General features: G+C 40.0%; 1 protein-coding gene across 6 annotated transcripts in view; it reads left to right on the top strand.

Moving 5' to 3' along the window:
• LOC133556203 (trinucleotide repeat-containing gene 6A protein-like) overlaps positions 1-15,762 on the top strand; it is a 108,365-nt gene that overhangs the window by 28,356 nt on the left and 64,247 nt on the right. For 5 of the 6 annotated variants that reach the window (XM_061905897.1, XM_061905898.1, XM_061905903.1 and 2 more), the window contains exon 3: positions 5,955-6,056. The exons of the other annotated variant lie outside the window; for it this stretch is intronic. The gene's annotated coding sequence lies outside the window, so the exon portion shown is untranslated. The remainder of the gene's footprint in view (positions 1-5,954; positions 6,057-15,762) is intronic. 6 annotated transcript variants of the gene reach the window in all.

The raw sequence follows: 15,762 nt of genomic DNA, 5'->3' as shown, positions 1-15,762 counted from the left end.
TCATATCGCTTCCAGTATCGATCAATCCTGTCTAAGAAAGCATCGTTTGTACGTTAAATGTGCACAATTTACTGTCGCTTAGACAGTAATGTTTTCGTGCAAGTTTAGATTGGGTTTTAACTGAGGTGTTAATGTTTATTGTTCTCATGTTAGCATTCAAGCCAGTAAATGAGCAGTGTCACTGCCCTGATTGCCTTATTCTCGATTCCTTTGCTTGATTTTTTTTTTTTTTTTTTTTACAACTCTTGGTGACTCCTCTGTCAGCTGTATCTGTCGGGGGATGGGCAATTGTCAGCCCATTCATAAACAGATGCTGTGTGTGTGTGTTCTCTCCAGGAGGCCCCACTATGCTCCACTGTTGTTGTTGTTGAACCTAGAACCATCTGCTGAAGTACTTGAAGCTTGCAAGAAGCTGGGGGAGGTGTGGGAACCACAGGGAGGGGTTGGAGCAGCATTTACATTTTTATTTTAATGAAGGGCCTCTGAAAGAAATGCATATCAAATGTGAAGAAGTTCGGACTTAAGAACTTTCAGTTTTGGTTAATTTTGGTGGCGCCAGTGGACCAAAGCGCCAGTGTTTTGCTGGAAGAAGACCACATTTCCCATGAGGACGAGCTGACATGATCTTGGCCAATATTGTCAAAAATATTCGGTCTTTAATGGCTATGCTGATGTTAAATAGCAGACGCTATCAAGAAACAATCTTGGATGGCGCTACTACCAAGAATGTATCAGGGCGGATGCAGGTTTTTTCGAAGAAAGTAGTGTTGACTCTGAAAGAAATGCATATCAAATGTGAAGAAGTTCGGACTTAAGAACTTTCAATTTTGGTTAATTTTAGTGGCGCCAGTGGACCAAAGCGCTAGTGTTTTGCCGGAAGAAGACCACATTTCCTATGAGGACGAGCTGACGTGATCTTGCCCAATATTGTCACAAATATTCTGTCTTTAATGGCTATGCTGATGTTAAATAGCAGACACTATCAAGAAACAATCTTGGATGGCGCTACTACCAAGAATGTGTCAGGGCGGATGCAAGTTTTTTCGAAGAAAGTAGTTTTTATCTGCGAAATATCAAGCTGGTGGCAATTTATTGCTACCGTGCACATTTTTGATAGCTAAGATTAGCATTACAATTTTTGATATAAGCATAAAAAATCACTTACTAGTTTAGCATTAACAGAACCAACGGCGCATCACGCCAGTGATTGATAGCCGAGGCAATGTTGATCTTTGACTTTTGTGCGGTTAGCCTCCATTTTAGTTTTTGTCTCCTCAGACTAAACTTTTCCTTTCTTTGGTTGTTTTGTAGTTTCGGCCATGATAACAGTAATTGCACGAACACCTTCTTCTTGTAGCTTTCTGGCGGCACGTAGGCGTTTGCATCGACTTCCGTTATTTTTATGAATGGGGGAGGGGGTGGGATGTATGCCGTAAATCAAGTCAGAACATTTGTAGTTTTTTGTGTGGCAAGGTGCCTGCCCCCCTCCTTAAAGTCTTTAAGTACCAGTAAAACAACACAGACCTCCTCAGGCCATGACAGCGGTGTCATTCAACTAGTTGTAAGTCCATGTATCATCCCAAAACTTTTGGAAATACTTTATGAAGGTTGAAAAGTTACTTAGTGTTGCTATAAATAAATACAAAGGTTGGGAATTGTGCAGTAACTTGCAATAAAATACTACTGAAATGTTTTGTCAACAGCCGTAGAAGAGCAAGACGTGCTTCCACACACTTGCCGCTAGTGGCTTCTTTAATGGAGGGCTCCCATTTCTCATGAAATGATAAATCTACAAAAGTTGCAAAACCTGCTTCGTGTTATTGTCTGGCAGACCAGGTGCGTTATATTTATGAGTGATGATGAACACAAAGTGCCAAATCTATTAATAAATGAATGTATGGGAAACACTGGGACGGATAAATTATAGTGCAGGGCTGAGTATGAATGTTTTGTATCGGTAAATATTGACAATTATTGATATTTTTTATGACTTGTAGAAAATAAGGAGCAAGAGAAAGATAAATGTTAACATTTTATTATATTGTATTCACACAATGCCCTCAGCTATTAAGGCAGAAAAGAATTGTCAACACAAGCATGGAAATAAGTCAAACAATGTCAAATCACATTGAACACTTCCCAATAATCTCTTGAAAATGAGGAATATGTGAGAAATGATTCATAAAGTGTAAGAAAATAGTGCAAAGTGTGAACTAGGGCTGGGCGATATATTCGATATATCACGGGTTTGTCTCTTTGCGATATAGAAAATGACTATTGTAATATTCGAGTATACGTTCTCACGCAGAACTTTTAGCTGCGGGCGTACACTTCAGGCTCTCCTCGCTCTTTCGTGTGTCTCCTTCTCACAGACAAGCAGGCGCACATTCTTACATACGTCACAACTGTCACGTCACACGTCACATACACGCCCTCGCCCAGCAGAGAGCTAACGGTGTGGCTAACGTTAGCTGCTAACGTAGCCATATGTGAGAAAGATGGTGCGGATCTGGTAGCAAATGAAGGAAAACTTAATTCCCAAGAAAAACAACCGTAATTTGTCAAATGTGGGGGAAAAGCGTTGCTATAAAAAGTAGCTCGCTAAAGAATGAAGAAAATTTCATAACCTTAGTAACATACCACATAATGAAGGACGAATACTATTTGATTTCCTATTACGCAGCTCATTTTTATTTGACACTTAATATGTCTCTGACAATCTTGCAATTTATTTTTTGGATATGACTTGAATGTTTGTGCCATTGCTTAATAACTTTAATAAATACACTTTTGGTCAATTGACTTAGTTGTGATTTCCCTCTCTGCATGAAAGTTTAAAAGTAGCATATATTAATGCAGTATGAAGAAAAATGTTTTAATGTATACACATATAGTCATCATACTGCTGTGATTATATGCATCAAGTGTTCATTAAAAGCCAAGGGAAAATATCGTAATATATATCGTATATCGCGATTATGGCCTAAAAATATTACGATATTAAAAAAAGGCAATATCGCCCAGCCCTAGTGTGTACATGTAAACATAGAGAAACCTGAGAACTATTTTCTGCAGATTTAGTGCCAGGATGTTCAGTCTGTGTAACATTTGCCCTGTTAACTATGAATTTTTTTTTTTTTTTGGTGTGCAGTAATTATTTAAATATGATAATAGCAATAATTATTGACATTTTTATCACCTATTGAAAATAATGAGCAGGAGAACAATATATTTTATTTTCGAATATAACCGTCCTCTGATTATAATCTCTCAGCTATCAAGGCAGAAAGGAAATGTCAACACATGGAAAACACTCAGAGTAAAAAAAACAACAACAGTATAATCACATTGAACACTTATCAATAATCTCTTAAAAATAAGGAATATGTAAGACACGAAAATAGTGCTAAGTGTGAAAATGTAAACATAAAGAAATCTGAGATCTATTTTCTGCAGGTTTAGTGGCAGGAAGTTACAGTTGTGCTCAAAAGGGTCAGCGCGGCTAAGGTGATGTGGTATTAGCACTCTTGCCTTGCATCATTTACAGACCACATTGGTCTGACTACGGTCCCTTTGAAAACATCCAAAAACGGTCCAGGTGACTTTTCCTCTTTTATCCACAATTTCTTCATTTTGACTTCCTCTTCTCACTCCATGCAGAGAATCAAGCAAACTTGATAGTTGATATTGTCACCTGATTGACTGTTATCAGTGATCACTTCCTGCGTTGCCGGGTTACCAGAGAGCGAGTGCCTTTGCTACATTACTTGTGCTTTTCTCCTGCGAAGAAGAAAACAATGATCAAACGTTTTATCCAGCGCATTTTTTATTGATATCGATGACGTGTCTGTTGCGATATATATTGATATAATTTTTTCGCCCACTCTTGGCGTGTTACTACAATTGTCTTCCATAGAAATTAGGTCATCCGTCTGTCATTGCATGAATCCTGCTTGCTTGTTTGGGTAAGGATGTCCAATAATCCCTGCGAGTGGATGGTCTCACCTCACCAACCACAGGCTTTGCATACAAAACAAAGGGAGCGAGTCCACAGGTCACAGGATATTTGAGGTGACCACGACCTGAAGCACTTTGCTTCTGTTTGTGATCTCTTCTAGAGTCACCACTGTTGTTCCAACAGTCCAAAATGGCACCATTAATTGCATGTTTGCAAGCAGAATGATCAAGGAAAAGCCACAAAGGACGATATGAATGCTTCCGTCAGACTTGATGAGCCAGCTATTATGATGATGTTTGAATAGTTGCAAACAGTAGAGTGCTGTCTCTACTTGTGTGTTGTCATACATCATTGCACTTATTAACAACTCTGTCTGTTTTGGTCACCGGGGCTAGTGCTGTTGTAATCCAGTTAATGGATTGGATTAGCGTCTGCAGCGGCCTCCTGCAAAATGAGTGCTAACAAAAAGGAAAGGTCTTGTTGACTAAGAGCAAGTTGGGAAAATGTTCTTTTGAGAGCACAACATTTGCATGACACCAAACATTTACATTTCGTGGCTAAAAACTACTCTTAACATCACATCACATTATGTAGGGCTACAACAATTAATCCACTAAATCCATTAATTTGATTAGTTAATCTATTATCTAGATTAACTGTTTGAGTGTAACTAATAAAAAAACGTAAACTGCCCAGAACGTCATACATACAAATATAGTCACTGAAATAGAGCATACATGAGAGCGGTGGTGTGTGTGTGCGGTGATCTGTGTGGTGACAAACATCGGTTATTTTTTGTTGAAAGGCAAACATTTGTTGATTATATCATGTATGTTATTATAATTATATCAAGTATTATATCATAATGTTGATTACGTGCAGTTATTAGAAGAAAAACAAGAATAAAGGTTATAGCTAGCAAAATTTTTTTTTATTTTAACTATTTTCCCTAAAACACGCATTAAGACTTTAAAATATGTTTTATCGATTACCTGATTAATCGATAGATTACTTGATTGTTAAAATAATTCATAGCTGCAGCGCTATTGTTTTGTATACATCTAAAATAAGAATGTAACTTGTTAAAATTTTATATCACTGTTATCGCTCGCAGAATTGTCACGTTTATTATCATTATCGCAGTATTGTTGAATGTACCCAAAAAGTTCTGACACACTAACTTTGTAGACAAAGGTATTTTTTAAAAATAACTTAAATAGACAGACTGTTAGAGAAGCCACTATTTTGCATGTTTTGTGTTTCTTACTCTTATGCTAGTATTTTATCTGTTTTAATGGCTTTTATTGTTTTGAATATTGTTTTGGACTGTAACACTTATTAAAATGAAAAGTGCGTAGCAAATAAGATAATTTCTATTTCCTGTGGTTGTTGTGGCGTCCTGTTAAGCGGTTCTTGAACGCACCGTAAAAACACCTGTCTCGTATCCCTCGGCGTATAAAACGATCTCTCTAAGAAAGCACAGCTTTTATGTTCAACGTACACAATTGAGTTGCTCAGGCAGTAATGTGGTTATCTAACTTTAGATTGATGTATGTAATTTCTTAATAGGGATACACGTTAATGTCTCTTGTTTTCATGTTAGCATTTAAGTGAGAGAGAATTTGCGCCGGTAATTCCATGAGTTTATCCAAGTGCAGTTATCAATCACAAATCATTTTAATTTAAAAGGGTAATGCTAACAGGAGTTTTACCAGAGCTACCAATGACAGTTTAATGTTACACCCCTAATCTGAAAGCAGGGGCAATAATTCATTTATCACACTTATTATAATAGCTATTAAGCATGTAAATAATTCCATTTAGGGGACATTTTTAGTGTACTAGTTTGTTTTCGTCATATCAAACTTAATGGACACGTGCTCTGTTATCAATCAGGAGTCAATGATTTACTCCTGTAACATGTTCTGAGATCCTCAAGTCAAACGGCAGACGCAGAACTTGCAATTAAGCCTTTTATTTTGGTTGTTCTCTACAGGGAATCCACCCACAGATGGACAGACTGTGGATGGAAAAGAGCGAGAAACAGAATGTGTGACAAGGAAGGAGGATAATAATATTATACAGGACTCGACAAAAGGTAAATATCATTTTAAACATTTGATTTTCTGCTGTATGTCAGTCGACTAACATCATTTTACTTTGTTTGAAATCACTAAACTGAAGTTTTGATGAAGGAAAACAAAAGCATCATTATTTCAATAGAAAAAACCCTCAGATAGGCCCATAAGTCAATTAACCAACAATAAATGAAAAAATGGTTTGTAACTTGTCCTGCGTTGACAATTCGCCATATTCATGCTTCAAGAGCATTCACACTTGTTATTGGTTTCTGCGACTGCAGGCATTTGTACTACAAATAAACAGTATTATTGATAACAGCTGTAAAAACGCCAAGGATTATTATTACCGTATTAAATAAAAATGGTCGAAAAACTGCCATTCATAATTGCACTTTGATGCGGATGGACTGGCGCTAGCTTAAATGCTAACACGTAAACCAGGGGTGCCCATTACGTCGATCGCGAGCTACCAGTCGACCGCGGGGGGTGTGTCAGTCGATCTCCAGCCAGGCTTTAAAAAAAAATAGACCTAAAAATTAGTGATCATCAATCTTCACCAAGACGTCACTTAAATGACATTCACGGTACCGGAGGGTCTTGTGAGATGACGCTGGCTGCTGCAAGATCATTATTATGAAAATATGACAGAGAGGAAGGCGAGAAACACTTTTTATTTCAACAGACTCTCGCGCCGTACCTTCCGTCAAAACTCTAAAGGCCGACTGCACATTTCCTATCTTCACAATAAAAGCCCTGCTTCATGCTGCCTGCGCTAACTAAATACAGAGTCTCGGAAAACTGGCGTGCACAAGCGATCCCTCAGAAAGCTGGCGTGCACATCACTTGTGCACGCCAGCTTTCCGAGACTCTGTATTTAGTTAGCGCAGGCAGCATGAAGCAGGGCTTTTATTGTGAAGATAGGAAATGTGCAGTCGGCCTTTAGAGTTTTGACGGAAGGGACGGCGCGAAAGTCTGTTGAAATAAAAAGTGTTTCTTGCCTTCCTCTCTGTCATTTTTTCATAATAATGAACTGGCAGCAGCCATCGTCATCTCACAAGACCCTCGGGTGCCGTGAATGTCAATCAAGCAAGCTACGGAATTTGCCGCCAATGTTTTTCTTGTAAAGTGTATGGAAGCTGGATGAATTAGATGCCAAAAACCAACCACTTTCATGTGGTATTGTACAGAAAGGACAACTTTTTTCCTCCTCCATTTGAAAATGTGGGCGTTATCATCATTACTGTCTGATTCCAATCAATGCAAGTCATCAGAATCAGGTAATACACCAACTTATATTCTTGTCTTCGTGAAAGAAAGACATCTATATGTGTTACACATGCTTGTATTATCATTAAACACATTTAACTTGTTTACAAAAATGTCTCTTTCATAAATAAATAAATAAATATAAATGATATATATAAATGAGGTAGATCCCCTCGAGTTGGTCAATTGAAAAGTAGCTCGCCTGCAGAAAAAGTGTGGGCACCCCTGACGTAAACAGACAATGTCTTCCAAAACACCATTCCCCGATGTAAACGTGTACAAACACATTGATGTTTAAACAAGCGGGATAAAGTATTTTCAATGAACAAACGATGTGCTGTTTTTGCACAAAACGGATGACAAAGATTCTGTTCAACAGCAAGCAAACTCACATGACGTCAGAAACCGGAAATGAAACAACTGATCAACTTTCACAATTTAAAATACAAGATAAGCATATTTAAACCTAAAACCAATATCGCTCTTATGAAGCCAGAACAATATTTGTTTCTTCTGCCAAGAAAGTATTTTAGTTATTAAAAACTCTGTTAAAGGATTTTGAGTGTATAAGTACTTTTTGAGCACATTCAACAATCATTTTGGTCACGATAACTTTATTTTGTTCATTGTTTTTGTTGTGAACAGAACAGGCCAAAAGTTTCGACACGCCTTCTGATTTCATTGCTTTTTCTTTATTTTCACGACTATTTACATTGTAGGTTGTCACTGAAGGCATCAAAACTATGACACCTGTGAAGTGAAAACCATTTCAGGAGACTACCTCTTGAAGCTCATTGAGTGAATGCCAAGAATGTGCAAAACAGTAATCAGCACAGAGGGTGGCTATTTTGAAGAAACTACAATATAAAACATGTTTTCAGTTATTTCACCTTTTTTGTTAAGTACATAACTACACATGAGTTCATTCATAGTTGTGGTGCCTTCAGTGACAATCTACAATATAAATAGTCATGAAATTAAAGAAAACGGAAACTTTTGGCTTGTACTGTATATTTGAGGGTCCCCTGTCCTCTCCCCAGCAGAGATGGAACTTATTTTATTGCTTTTGATTGTGATTTTTATTCAAGTGCAACAGTTTGCTTCCAGAGTATTTTATTTGTAATCATTTATTTCACTTTGTGTTCAAAAGTACACACTTCACATTGAGAGAAAAAAGTGTCCCGGGGTTGGGAGGAACATGGTGTATGTGTATAAATTATATATACTGTAAAAATCTGCTGTACAGTATGTATTTTGGGGTTCCTTGTTTTCAGGAACACTATAACCAAAAGTCACGTCCGATGGAATTCTAAAAACTTTGACAGACCACTTCAAGAAAACGAAATGGAATTTTACAGTTTTTTTTACTGAATAGGACACCCAAAATATACATGAAAATAAAGAAAGTGGGATTTACAATATTAACTATGAACAATAAAACACTGAGTATTAACAACATATCAATCAATCAATCAATGTTTACTTATATAGCCCTAAATCACTAGTGTCTCAAAGGGCTGCATGAACGTTGCTCCTAGAGATGTCCAATGATATTATGTTATCGGCCAATAAATTGGGGCGGCATAGCTCGGTTGGTAGAGTGGCCGTGCCAGCAACTTGAGAGTTGCAGGTTCGATTCCCGCTTGTGCCATCCTAGTTACTGCCGTTGTGTCCTTGGGCAAGACACTTTACCCACCTGCTCCCAGTGCCACCCACACTGGTTTGAATGTAACTTAGATATTGGGTTTCACTATGTAAAGCGCTTTGAGTCACTTGAGAAAAGCGCTATATAAATATAATTCACTAAATGCTTTAAAATGTATTATCGGAAATTATCGGTAACAGTTTCAAAAAGTGAAATTAATGACTTTCTAAAACGCTGCTGTACGGAGCAGTACATATCCCAGTCAGCAGCCCCTTGCCTCCCCCCGCTCCCACACACAACACAGGAGTTGATGACCGCAGCATGAGAGGTTTACTGGCGACACTTGATGACCTCATCAAACCACCGCGAGCGCAGCATAACACCGAGTGGGTTGTTGCGGGTGCTGTAGCCGTGGCTAACAAGCCAGCGAGCTCGGTGACTGACTAACGACACCATGTCTATGGTTTGGGATTATTTTAAAGTGTGTCTGACGGATAAAAAACTGTCAATTTGCAACGACTGCAAAAAGTTGATTATGCGAGGAGGAACCAAGACGTCTTCCTTTAATACGAGCAATTTGATCTCCCACCTTTTCAAGAATCAAAAGGAGATGCACGATGAATACAAGCGGAAGATGGATGAAAAGCAAACACCGGGAAAAAATTACTACCACACAATTGTTGCTTAAAGACTTCACTGAGAAAAAACAAAAATACAACAAAAAACACCCCAGGGCGAAAGTCCATGTTGTGGTCAGGGACAACGCATGCAGTATGGCAAAAGCTACGATGGAGTTTGGTGTGGCTAGTCTGCCCTGCATGGCGCACACTTTGCAGCCTTCGGTGAACGGAGGTGCCCTGTCTCAAAGCAGCATTTAAGAAGCTTTGACTGACTGGTAGGCCACTTCAAGCACTCACCACTAGCTTTCAGCACATTTGTGTTACTCATACAAATACGTCAGAGCAGGGCAGATTGGGCCCAGTTTATAATTTCCTGTTATACAGTATACCAGGCAGCCTTGCACTAAATGAGGACTATGTTATTTTTTACTTCATTATTCTAGTATACTCTGGACTAGTGTGTCTTCATTCTTTTCGTAGTTGTTGTTTTGAGGCATATTTAAAAAAAAAAAAAAAAGAAGAAAAAAATGCACTTTTGAAAGTCAAAGTATAGTACTTCCCTTAGTTGTAGCGGGTATCAGGATTATCTCGGGGAGAGCATGTCCCAAATTCCAAGCTGTTGTTTTGAGGCATGTTTAAAAAAAAAAAAAAGCACTTTGTGACTTCAATAGTATCGTATTTTCCGGATTATAAATCGCTCCGGAGTATACGTCGCACCGGCCTACAATGCATAATAAAGAAGGTAAAAACATATATACGTCGCAGTGGAGTATAAATCGCATTTTTTGGGGGAACTTATTTGATAAAATCCAACAGCAAGAATAGACATTTGAAAGGCAATTTAAAATAAATAATAGTGAACAATAGGCTGAATAAGTGTACGTTCTATGACGCATATATAACCAACTGAGAACCTGCCTGGTTTGTTAACGTAACATATTATGGTAAGAGTCATTCAAATAACTATAACATATTGAACATGGTATACGTTTACCAAACAATCTGTCACTCCTAATCGATAAATCCGATGAAATCTTCTTCCTCTATTTCGCTTTTAAACAACTCTGCCAACTCCAAAGGTATGCACCGCTTCCTCTTGTCGTTTTCTGCTGCATATTTCACTACGTCCAGCTTGTAATCTGCAGTACATGATTTCCCTTTCGGTGCCAATTTTGTTCAGCCCTTCTCAGATTTTATAAGTTACCGCCAACGATGAAATTATCTATTTTAATAGCTACGGCAGTAGCATATAGCAGTTAGCATTCCATGACCCACAATGCACTTCTGCCATGACCCTCTCCCGCCGAATTCTTATTGGCTGACGTGTGTGTGACGATTGCTGACGTGTATGTGACGATTGCTGGCATTTTCTTCGTCTCTTCCGCAAATGAGATAAAGAATATTATTTGATATTGTGTAATAGGCGATTCCAAGATGGCGCCAGTATGTGCTTTGGCCTGCCGTCTCTCGCTGTCAGCTCTGTTCGTTTTTGTGTTGTTTGCGTCTATTTTCGTCTCTGTCAGCTCACTGCTTGTGTATGACCGCCAAACACTGTTGGATCTTTGCCCCTCTCCTACTGATATGATCAACTTCGACGTTGGTTTTTCGACGTCCCTGTCAGCTTTTTCACCTGGCCGGATTCCTGCCTTCCTTTCCCATCTCGTGGCTCCTCTACCCCGGCGGAAGCGTCTCCGGCGCCGCGGTAAACGTGGCGGCCAGCTGGTGAAAGTTAGGGCACTCCTGGCCCGGCTTCCCGTGGCTTCTCGAAAGGAATGGTGCGGTATCCGGTCTCCTCCTGCACCCACGCTCGCTCGATCCCATCGGTTCCTGGCTTGTTTGTATCGTTGGTTTGGAGGATGAGGCTTGCTGCCGTCGCTCCTGCTGTCCCCACCCTATGAGGCGCGGGGTGGATTCCCGCCACCTGCGGCCTGTGTGTCAGGCCCCACCTGGATTAGTTGCGCCCTTGGACGGGCTGGCCCCCGCCAGGTTCGGTCTTGTGAACGCAAGATCTTTGACAGACAAAACGTTTATCCTGAAGGATTTCTTCACTTTCCGCGGACTGGACTTCCTCTGTGTGACGGAAACATGGCTGAGAGCCGGTGAGTCCGCCCCTCTTAATGAACTTCTGCTTCCGGAGTGTTCCTACTTTAATTCTCCGCGGTCGTCCGGCCAAAAAGAAGGAGGACTAGCAGTCGTTTTAAAAAATGACTTTAAATGCCGTCAGATCCGCCAGGAATCTTCCTTTTCAAGCTTTGAACTGTGCATGCTTGAATTGGGTCTTTCTGATGTCGTCTATCGACCACCCAAGTACCACAAAGACTTTATAACTGACTTTTCTGAATTTCTGGCTGAAATCCTGCCCAAATATGATCGTGTCCTTATTGTGGGTGATTTTAATATTCACACCTGCTGTCCAGACAAGTCACTTTCCAGGAGCTTCCTGAATTGACTCTTTTAACTTTGTACTGTCTGTGTGTGGTTCCACACATGAACACGCGGGCATACACTCGATTTAGTGCTCTTGTATGGTTTGTGTGTTTTTAATTTGGACATTTGCGACAATGTGTTCTCAGATCATATGCCGATCCTGTTTGATATTCCCACTCAGTGTCCGGTTAAATTGTGCGCTCCGCCTCAACGCTCTCGCATGTTTAATTCTTCGTCTCCTGCTCTGTTCTCCTCCATTTTTTCGACTCTTTGTGATAATTCTCCTGCCCCTGTATGTCTGAATACTGAAGAGTTGGTTTCTGGGTTCAACTATTTGTTTACAAATATTGGACACGATCGCTCCCTTCAAGTACCGCCGCTCTAAAGCCACGCCTCAGCCCTGGTTGAATGACGTCACTCGTGCAGCCAGGCGTAAGTGTCGGATAGCAGAGAGAATGTGGAAAAAAGACAGGCTGCATGTGTCCTTTGCCATTTTTAAAGAAAGCCTGCTTTCCTTTCAGATGACTGTAAAAGCAGATATGAATATACAGTATATTTATCTCAGATTATATTTTCTAACTGTAACAACCCCAGAGTTCTGTTCAAAACTATTAACACTGTCATTGATGCTCCCAAATCTTTTGATTTTGATGCTACTTTTGAATTCTGTGAAAATTGTCTCCATTTTTTCACTGAAAAAATTGTCAACTAGAGCCAGTTTATCCCAGCCTTAATATGACCCTTCTGTTCCTCTGCATTTCTCTTCTGTTTTCCATCTGTTTGAACCTGTGTCTTTTTCTTTTTTAAATGACACAGTTAGTCATATGAAGCCCTCTGGTTCCCCTGCAGATGCCCTCCCACCTCGCCTGTTGAAGGAGGTACTTGCTACTATTGGATTAAGTGTCCTTAACATTATCAATAGTAGCCTATTAAACATGCAGTGGTACGACCTTTACTTAAAAAAACAAGCCTCGACCTCTCTCTCCTCTCTAACCTTAGACCTATCTCTAATCTTCCATTCATTTTCAAAATATTAGAGAAGGTTGTCTACAGTCAGTTGTTGCTCTTTTTAGAGAATAATGGTATCACTGAGCTGTTCCAGTCCGTTTTAAAGCCCTCCACAGCACAGAGTCAGCGCTTCTATAAGTTTTTAACGATATCCTCCTGTCAACTGATTCTGGTAAATATGTTGTCCTGGTGCTTTTAGGTCTGTCTGCTGCGTTTGACACCGTTGACCACGCCACCTTAATCACTCGTCTTGAGAACTGTGTGGGTATTAAGTGCGCCGCCCTCAACTGGTTCCGGTCGTACCTAACCGACAGGAGTTTCTGTGTAAAAATAGACAGTTTTATGACTTCCACTGCTCCTTTACCACATGGGGTACCCCAGGGCTCTATCCTTGCCCCAATCTTATTTGCACTTTACCTTCTCCCCCTTGGTTCTATTTTTAGGAAGTACGGTATTGCATTTCATTTTTACGCCGATGATTGCCAGATCTATTTTCCCATGGCACAAAATAACACGGTTCAACGTCTCATTGACTGCCTGCACGACATCAAAGCCTGGCTTTCAGCTAACTTCCTGAGCCTAAATGAAGACAAAACAGAAGTTATGTTGTTCGGTCCAAGTCGCTCTCCCTCCCCCAACGTTGACCTCGGCATTCTGACCCCGTATCTCAGCGACTGTGTCACAAACCTGGGGGTAAAGTTCGACTCCGATTTTAAATTCGAAAAATAAATCAGCAGCGCCGTTCAAAAAAGCTTTTAGCAATCATGCCAAATGGCAAAAGTGAAACCACTTACATCAGGACATGATCTCGAGAAATTAATCCACGCCTTTTTCTTGAATCGTTTAGACTACTGCAATGCCCTGTATATAGGAATTAGCCAGGCCTCCCTCGCCCGCCTGCGGCTCGTGCAGAACTCTGCTGCTTGTCTGCTAACACAGACCCGCAGACGTGAGCACATCACCCCTATATTAGCGTCCCTTCACTGGCTCCCTGTGCGTTACCGAATCAATTTTAAACTTCTCCTATTTTTTTTTTTACATGTCCAAACAACCTCGCGCCAACATATCTCTCCGACCTCCTTCAGCCTTACTGCCCCACCTGATCCCTAAGATCAGCCAATCAGCTGCTACTGACGGTCCGTGACACAAGGTTGAAGCTTAGAGGTGACAGAGCATTCGCCGCTGCTGCTCCCAAGCTCTGGAATGACCTGCTTCTGAGTGTTAGACAAGCCTCCTCTTTTCCTGTCTTTAAATCTCTCTTAAAAATATACTTTTATTCCATGGCTTTTAACACTGAGTAATATCCATCCTGCAATGGCGCCCCATTATACACCTGCTGTGAACCTGTTTTTATGTTTTATTTATTTTATTTTATTTATTTATTTTTTATCATGTTCTGTTTGTGTTGTGTTGTGTTTGTTCGGTTCTCGTTTTTAACCTATACAAATAAAGTTGATTTGATTTGATTTGAATCTGCAGTACATGATCTCCTTTTCGGTGCCATTTTTGTTCAGCCCTTCTCAGTTTTTATAAGTTACCGCCAACGATGAAATGATCCATTTTAATAGCTACGGCAGTAGCATATAGCAGTTAGCATTCAATGACCCACAATGCACTTCTGCCATGACCCTCCCCCGGCGAATTCTTATTGGTTGACGTGTGTGTGTGTCGATTGCTGACGTGTGTGACGATTGCTGACATTTTCTTCGTCTCTTCCGCAAATTAGATAAATATTATTTGATATTTTACGGGGATGTGTTAATAATTTCACACATAAGTCGCTCCGGAGTATTTGTAGCACTCCCGGCCAAACCATGAAAAAAACTGCGACCTATCGTCCAAAAAATACGGTAAATATGGCAGTGCCATATTGGCACTTTTTTCGTTGTTCTCTTATTTTGGAAAACCTTGTTACATTGTTTAATGCATCCAGCAGGGCATCACAACAAAATTAGGCATAATAATGTGTTAATTCCACGACTGTATATATCGGTATCGGTTGATATCGGAATCGGTAATTAAGAGTTGGACAATGTCGGATATAAAAAAACATTATCGGGCATCTCTATTTGCTCCTCTTTAGTTCTCAGACCAGCTCCTCGATAGTTGTGTATCTTTTACAATCAAGCAAAAACACAACAAAAATGTAAAAAACTGCAAAATATGAATGCAGAGGGTAATAAATACCAACAATGTGATACAGGGACGGCGTGGCGCAGTGGGGAGAGTGGCCGTGCGCAACCCGAGGGGCACGGGTTCAAATCCCACCTAGAACCAACTTCGTCACGTCCGTTGTGTCCTTGAGCAAGACACTTCACCCTTGCTCCTGATGGGTGCTGGTTGGCGCCTTGCATGGCAGCTCCCTCCATCAGTGTGTGAATGTGTGTGTGAATGGGTAAATGTGGAAGTAGTGTCAAAGCGCTTTGAGTACCTTGAAGGTAGAAAAGCGCTATACAAGTACAACCCATTTATCATTTACCATTTATTTACATTATCCTGTAGAAATCATTTTCTGCATCTGTTTCTGACACACCTGTTTCAGGCAGGCTGCTCTGAAAACAAACCCCGCCCACTCTGCTTTGTTCCTCGTCTGAGCTGCTGTAATGTAGATCAGTGGTCTCCAACCACAGTTACGGGGCCGCAGCACGATTGGTACCGGGCCGCAGAATAATCTTTTAATAATTTTTTTTTTCTAATTTTATTAAAAAAAAAAAAAAAATGTTTGTATTTATTTATTTATTAAATCAACATAAAAAA

Source organism: Nerophis ophidion, linkage group LG07, assembly GCF_033978795.1.
Source record: "Nerophis ophidion isolate RoL-2023_Sa linkage group LG07, RoL_Noph_v1.0, whole genome shotgun sequence".
Taxonomy (NCBI): domain Eukaryota; kingdom Metazoa; phylum Chordata; class Actinopteri; order Syngnathiformes; family Syngnathidae; genus Nerophis; species Nerophis ophidion.
Note: the sequence above shows the minus strand (reverse complement) of the source record. Positions and strands in the feature narration are given on the sequence as shown.